This window comes from Vombatus ursinus, unplaced genomic scaffold, assembly GCF_900497805.2.
Source record: "Vombatus ursinus unplaced genomic scaffold, bare-nosed wombat genome assembly UNPS02009205.1, whole genome shotgun sequence".
Classification (NCBI taxonomy): domain Eukaryota; kingdom Metazoa; phylum Chordata; class Mammalia; order Diprotodontia; family Vombatidae; genus Vombatus; species Vombatus ursinus.
Window position 1 is genome coordinate 53413411 of NW_020948983.1, and position 7894 is coordinate 53421304.

Here is a 7894-nt window from a genome sequence, read left to right on the forward strand (position 1 = left end):
CCACCCCTAAATGCACCATCTACACAGTATTCCTTGGGACTCGGCTATTAACAGCACCATCATCATGCTGGACTGGCCTCTAAGGCACCTTCCAATTCTAAATCTATGATCATGTCTAAGGTTAGATATTGCGTGTAACTTCACCTACGGGTTGGAGAGGCGTTACTAAAAACAAAAAAATTAAGGGCGGTGGGGAGTAGGGTAAAGAGATATAGTTTTACCCAGTTACGGCCAAAGCCCGAAGGCAGGTAAGACACACGTTAGCCCAAACTCCTTCCAGAACTCACCACCCACAAAAGCGGGAGCCGCGGCTGGTCGAGGTACTCCCTCGCCCCCATCCACACCCCAGCATCAGCCCCGGGGGAGAGGGTCGGGCCGCCGCCCTCCTGCTCCTCCAGCTCCCCGAGGACCCAAGGGGGAGGGGCGCTCGTTAGCGGATAAAGGGGGAGGGTGGGGAGAGGAAGGAGAAAAGGAGTGGGAGCTCAGAGGCGCGACATCCCCTCCCATACACCCCAAAGGGATGGGGTCCCTTTGCCGGTTAACCCGGGAAGCTTCGGGGTCAAATGCGGCTTCCGAACGGCCCCGGGAAGAAGAAGGGCAGGGCAGACAGAGAGGGTCCAAGGAGCTGCTGTCGGGCCCAGGGAGGAGCCCCCTCAGGCCTCGCCCCCGCCACTGACTCCCCACCCTCAGGCGGACACCCGCCATCCGCGGCCGCAGCGGCCGCGGCGGGTCGGGACCGGCACAGCCCCGGCCAGCCCTTCCCGAACGCGCGGGAGGCAGCCAGGGAGAGCCGAGAAGAGGGAGGAGGCGTTACCATGAACAGCTCCGGGAGCTGGCAGGGCTGGGTGGAAGGAGCCGACACCGGCTCGGGCTCCGGTTCTGACTTCGGCTCGGGCTCGAGCTCGGGCTCCGGCTCCGAGGCGGCAGCGACGGCCGCGTCCTTTATTTTTGCTGCAGCGGCGACTTGTCAAAGAGAAAGACGTAAGAAGCGGCGGGCGAGTCTCGCGGGACTTGGACGGAACTCTCGCGCAGCCTGGAACCCTATCTCACCTCCTCTCTCCCATCCCCCCAACCCCAGCCCTTCGGGTCCAGATGGGGAGGGGAGGGAAAGAGGTGGAGGCCTAGGGAAGAGGCAGGAGGTAGAAGGGTGAATGGAAACGTAATTAATTGGAAAGAGGAGGAGGAGGAGGGAAAAAACAGAACGCCAAGTTCACACTGCATGCCTAACCCACCCACCTTGTTCTTTGTCTTCCTTTGGGAAGCTGCTTGTATCAGCACACTCCATCTGCCTTCAAGGAGACCTCGTCTCACTTTTCCTAACTCTCCAAGAAAAATATTGCATCCTAGCGCCCCCCCCCCCCCGTAAGTCACAATTGCCTTAAAGTTTCATAGTTATGGATATTACAATGTACCAAATGAATAGTTATTCCCGTTTAACCATCATGGGCAGCAAATCACCTTCTGTCTCCAAATCTTTAATGGGGGGGGGAATCATGTCACCCACTTTACTAGATTGTAACTGGACAAGGGAACACTGCTAGACTGAGATCACTAACCCCAGCGCAATGCTTCAGACTAAACCAAGAGCACACGTGTTTTGCTCTCTAGCAGAAAAAAGTTGACAACTGGCCAGAAATGTCGGGAGCCACACCTCTTTATCGCAAACATGCACACACCGCCTTTTGAACTCTCTATCTGCCTTCTCACAGGGCTAAAAACCAGTGGTTGGTCAAGTTCAACAACATTCAAGCGTTTCAGTTGACCTACTTCTATCTGGTCACGCTGTCGTCGGCAAAAGGAAGACAGAACCTAACGAACAGGGCCTGCCCCTTCTCGGAATTCTTTTCTATTACAGAGTACTTATCAAATTACTATTTAAAGGACTTGCTCGAATGTTGCTTCCACTTTCCTTTCTGTTCACTTCTTTTTTCCAATCAACAAGCACTATATCTGTCATTCCATTCTTTCATTCAAGAAATATTTTTGACCATTTTATTATGCACTGAGCCCATGAGTGAGACATGCAAAGTAATGAAAGGTAGATCATCAACATCCAGAGGCTTGAAATCCAATAGTAATAATAGCTTATATTTATGTGACACCTTAAGGTTTACAAAGCATTTTCACGAAATCAGAGTTGTAAGGCCAACAACTATAGTAAAAAATACTATATTAAGCAAATTGTACAGATAGTGTATGCCACAGAGGTTCAAAAGGACAGAGACCTATTAGAAAGTTTATGTGTATATCTGGATCACTTTATATTTTTTATATATATTTCATGTATATTTATATATCCTTTATATATTTATATAGTATTTTATATTATGTTTACATTTCATATATCATTAATATCTTTGCATGTACCTCATTACTTTGTGATTAAGATAATATGATGGGGGGAACAGCTAAGTGGTGAAGTAGGTAGAGTACCAGGCCTAGTGTCAAGAAGACTTATTATCTTCCTGAGTTCAAATCTGGCCTCACTTACTAGCTGTATGACCCTGGGCAAGTCACTTAACCCTGTTGACTTCAGTTTCCTCATCCATAAAATGACTTGGAGAAGGAAATGGCAAAGTACTCCAGTATCTTTGCCAAGAAAACCCCAAATGGGGTCAGGAAGAGTCAGACACTACTGAGAAAACAACTGAACAAAAATAGAGAGCAGGGACAGGAAGGACAGGAAAAGTAAGACCATTAAGCCAAGTCCCATCATTATCTATATAATTTGGTAAGTGGTTGGTAACTCAATTCATTCATTAAACATTCAGTAAGCATTTGCTTACAAAATGTTTACTACTTAGAGGCACTGCATTGAGCTCTAACACACTACCCTTACAATAATTCATTTCATTGTAATTTTTCTTGAATTTGTAAGCTACAATGTCTGTTCTCCTTGGAGTAAAGGTAAGGTATCCATCCCTTTGGATAAACCTAAATACAGATTTATCCAAAAAAGCAGATTAATTTTTCTTCTTCCAACCCAATTTGGAGGGAAAGGAAGTAAACAAATCAAATAGTACTATATACTTGGTAAATACAGTTAGCATCAAGAATCCCCTTCCCTTTTCCACAATCTCCTGGGTCTCTCCCTCTCTCTCCCCATGCTACTACTATTGTCATTTTAACAAGATTTCAACTTTTTAAAAAATATTAGTAGTTGCCTCAGGCTTTCCTAGGGTTCAACAATTTCTCATTTGAACAGACATTTTATTAAGTGCCTATTATGTGCAAGTCACTGTTAGGAGCTTGAGATACAAAGACACACACATACACAAAGTTTCTTTACTCAAGGAATTTACATTCTGCTGGGTTTTGTGATGTGTGGTAAGTAGAAGATTATTTGAGAAAGGAGAAAGCATCAATAACAAGGGAGAATCAGGAAAGGCTTAATAGCAGTAGCATCTGAACTGAACTTTAAAGGAAGCTAAGGATTCCAAAAGGTGGAGGTAACAATTACAGGCATGATGGATAGATAGCTTGTGTAAAGGTAGGATGATGGGAGATATAATACTCCCAGTGACAAAGATTTCCATCTGCTACCCATCTCCAACCTCTAATTACAATTTTGCACAAATTGGACATAGTCCATTATCATACATCACTTCTCCTATTCTGTCCCATATATTCTATGCTTCTATATACCTTATCAGGAAAACACCAAGCAGATGAAAAATCAACAAGTGATGTAGTTTTTTTTTTTTCTTTTTTTTTCTGAACGTAGGAAATAAGGTCAGGTCAGAGATAAAGATGTGAAAAGAACCTAGAAAGGCCTAAGGCAGTTTATGTTGGGGGGGGGGGACATAACAATGCAGAGCTATAAAGGGAAGCACATTCGTGTACAGGGGAAAGGACCCCTCTGCTTAATGAGTCTTGTCAGAAGAAATGAGCACAACTGTATGTTTCAAATATACATGCATGCAATACATTAAATCATGACATAAATGAATTTCATGAAGATTCACAAATAGCTCCAACAAATTGGTCAGCCGAGATTTGAGGCACAAAAGTAGATTTCTATACAAGGAGGAGAATAGGGGACTGGTGACATTTGAACCTCCCTCTCATCTAAAGTACCCAAAGAGAGAAGAATACACAGACACAGAGCTAGTTACAGAAATACTTTTTCAACCAAGAGGGAAACAGGAGAAAAGGGGGTTAAGAGAATGGTAGGGAGTAAGAGGGAGGGAATAAAGGAGGGATTAGTCAGAAGCAAAACAAACTATTAAAGAAGGGCAGGGAGAAAAAAGTAATTTTTAAGATATATAGGGAATTGAGTCAAATTATTAAGATTAAGAGCCATTCCACAATTGACAAATAGCCAAAGGATATGACTAGGCAATTTTTAGAAGAAGAAATCCAAGCTATGGATAGCCATACAAAAATGCTCTAGATCACTGATGATTTGGAGAATTGCAAATTAAACAACCCTGAAGTACCAATGCACACCTATCTGACTGGCAAAATTGACAGAAAGGGAAAATGACAAATTCTGGAGGGGCTGTGGGAAAATAGGTAGATTAAAGCATTTTTGGTGGAACAGTAAACTGGTTCAACCATTCTAGAAAGCAATTTAGAATCATGCCCCAAAGCTATTAAACTGTGCCATACCCTTTGACCTAGCAAAACCACTATACCTCCAAGTATGTATGTATGTATGCACACATACATACCTGTTGTTGTTTAGTCATTTTTCAGTCCTGTCTTACTCTTCCTGACCCCTTTTGGGGTTTTCTTGTCAAAGATACTGGAGTGCTTTGCCATTTCCTTCTCCAGCTCATTTTACAGATGAGGAAACTGAGGTAAACAGGGTTAAGTGATTTGCCCAGGGTCACACAGCTAGTAAGTGTCTGAGGCCAAATTTGAACTCAGGAAGGTGAATCTTCCTAACACCAAGTCTGTTGCTCTATCTAATGCACCAGCTAGATTATACACATGCAGTCATACAAAACGTTTCCATATTATCCGTGTTGTAAAAGAAAATGCAGACCCCCCCAAAAAACCCCAAGAATAATAAAGTTTAAAAAATGTGCACCAATATGCATTCAGATTCCATTAAGTTCTTTCTCTGGATAGCATTTTTCATCATAAGTCCTCCAGAACTGTCTTAGATCTCAATTACATTTAAATCTTGTTTTGTCCTACTCTGGGAATATTGTGGCCTCTATGCAGGCCTCTTGTTTGATATCTCTGCTTTAGGAAACTAAGATGATTAGTTATAGAGAAGGTGTCAGCTAGCATTAGTGGTGTTTCCTCATCAGAGCTCCCTATGCCAAAGAAATCACAGTTTCCATTCCTGTTTACAATATATATGCATGTGTATATGTATATAAACATCTAACATATACATGTAATATATATATAATATGTGTGTATTTGTGTGTGCATATATATACACATACAAACATATACACATTGTAAAATGAAGGGATGGAGTAGATGACCTCTAAGGTCTCTTTTGGCTTGAAATCCATGACTTCGACACACACATGTAGGAACTCCCTCCACAAAGGCAGATTTCAGCCCTCTGTGACTTAAAGTGCAAAATCCTACAAAGCTAAACCTGAAGCACATAGAGGGTAAGAGACTTCTCCAAGATCACAAAGCTACTAAGTTTTATGTGAATTTAGTATTTTATTTTTCCCCAATTACGTGTAAAAACAATTTTCAACACAGGTTTTTAAAATGGCATTCCAAATTCTCTCCCTCCCTCTCCACCCCCATCACTGAGAAGGCAAGCAATTTGACAGAGGTTACACATTTGCTACTAATTTTTAAAAGTGGTATTTGAACCCACGTCTTCCCAACACTTGGTCCAGCACTTTATTTGTTACTACTAGACTTGCTCTCATAATATACTAAAAGTATCCAAGTGTATGCCAAGTGCAAAATGAGTAATGCAGCATATGAGTGCTAGCAGGATTCAGAGAATGTCATTATCACTACAGCCAGCTTGATCACGTGGTATTCTCCAGAGAGTTTAGGATTTGAGCTCCCTCTTAATTGATTTTGATCGGTTGGAGAAAAAAGGAAAGGGAAGATGATTCAACATCATGAGAGAAACCATATGAACAAAGACCCAAAGTGATGATAAGGCAATATGTTTACAGGATAGTAAATGGACCAGTCAGACTAGACAGGGCTGGAGTAGACTGAGGCAAGATTATGAAGGACCTTAAATAAGTTATTTTGAGGAACAAATGAAAATATTTGTAGAGTGCTTAGCACAGTGCCTGACACATAGTAGGTGCTATTATCATTTATTATCATTTATTAAATTTATTAATTATTTATGAAATTATTATTATTATTTATTAATTATTTATTAAATGTCAAGATAATTTATTTTGTCAAAATGAAGAACTACTGATCATCTAGTCTGTCTACTTGATTTTGCAGATGAGGAAGTTGACACCCACAGAAAATTGTGTCTTGCCTCTCCTCCAGAATGCTTTCTTCTCTCTGGATTTTTGTGATACTTTTTCTCTCTTAAGTTTTTCTCCTAATTGCTTGAGAGGTCCTTGATCTCCTTTACTGTATCATCATCCATGTCCCATGCCCTAACTTTAAATGCACGCCTCCAGCATCTCTTCTGGGCCTTTTTCTATTCGTTCTCTACATTTTCTCTTCACTTTTCATTGGTTCAATCTCTTTGCCTAGATCTATATAACCAGCCCTAATCTCCTTCCTGAGCTCCAGACCTTCATCACTGAGTCCTTATTGGCAACATCCAAATGGGTGCCTGTAGGCATCAAATTCAACATGTCCAATTAGAACTCATTCTTCCTTCCAAATTTCCTTCTTCCTAATTTCCCTATTTCTTCCAAGGGCACTGCCATCATCCTAGTAATCCAACATGACAATCTCAGAGTTATCCTCAACTCCCCACCCTTACTCACAACATATCTGTTGCCAATCTTATTGATTCTGCCTTCACTTCTTTTGCATACAGTCCTCTCTCCGTTCACTATAACCACCCTAATTTGGTCCTCACCATGTCTAGCTTTGACTGTATTAGAATTGTCTCCTACTTGGTCTCTCTCTGCTACTAAAGCACAGCTCTGATGATCTCACTCCCGGGCTCAGAAAACTCTGGTGGTTCCTTCTTGTCTCTAGAACCAAATACAATTTCCTCTGTTTGACATTTCAAGCCCTCTAGAATCTGATAACTAACCTATTTTTTCACATTAATTACACATTACTCTCTCACACAGTCTCCATCATCCAGCTAAACCAACTTATTTGCCTTTCCTCACACCTGACATTTCATCTTTGTTCTCCAGAACGATTTGCACAAGCTGCTTCCCATGCATGGACTTCACTCCCTCCTTCCCTCCATCTCTTAGAATTCCTATCTTCCTTCAAAGATCAGCTCAAATGCCACCTCCTGCACAAGACCTTTCTGGATGGCAGGAGTTGCTAGTGCCCCCTGACCATTACCTTATATTTAGATTGTATGTATTTTGTGTTTACTTATATGTCTACAAATTGTTTCCCCTGATATAATTAGTAAGCTCCTTGAGAGCAGGGATTGTTTTGTTTTTTGTGCATAAATACAGTGCCAGGCATATGGTAAATGCTTAACAAATGCTTATTAATCATTCAGTTTTACACAGGTTGTAAGAAATGGTGCTGGGAATTTAACCCAGGGATTGATTCCAAATTCATTCTTTCGACTTCATCATATTAAGAAGCTGTTGCAATTAGAATGAGACATACATTTTTTAGACATGGCCAATGTGAGAATTAGTCTCATTCAACTATGCATATTTCTTACAGGGGTTTTATTTTTCTTTTTTCTTTTTCTATTGGGGTGGAAGAGATGGAAGTAAAAATAGATTTTTGCTTATTTAAAAAAAACTTAAGAGAAGCTATTGAAATAGTTTAGGTGTGA

At 41.4% G+C, this 7894-nt stretch overlaps 1 protein-coding gene across 1 annotated transcript in view; it reads right to left on the reverse strand.

Annotated features, from left to right (window-relative positions):
• HERC1 (HECT and RLD domain containing E3 ubiquitin protein ligase family member 1) overlaps nucleotides 1–890 on the reverse strand; it is a 193823-nt gene extending 192933 nt beyond the window's left edge. The window contains exon 1 of the mRNA XM_027851988.1: nucleotides 815–890. The gene's annotated coding sequence lies outside the window, so the exon portion shown is untranslated. The remainder of the gene's footprint in view (nucleotides 1–814) is intronic.
• Between the last annotated feature and the right edge of the window lie 7004 nt (nucleotides 891–7894).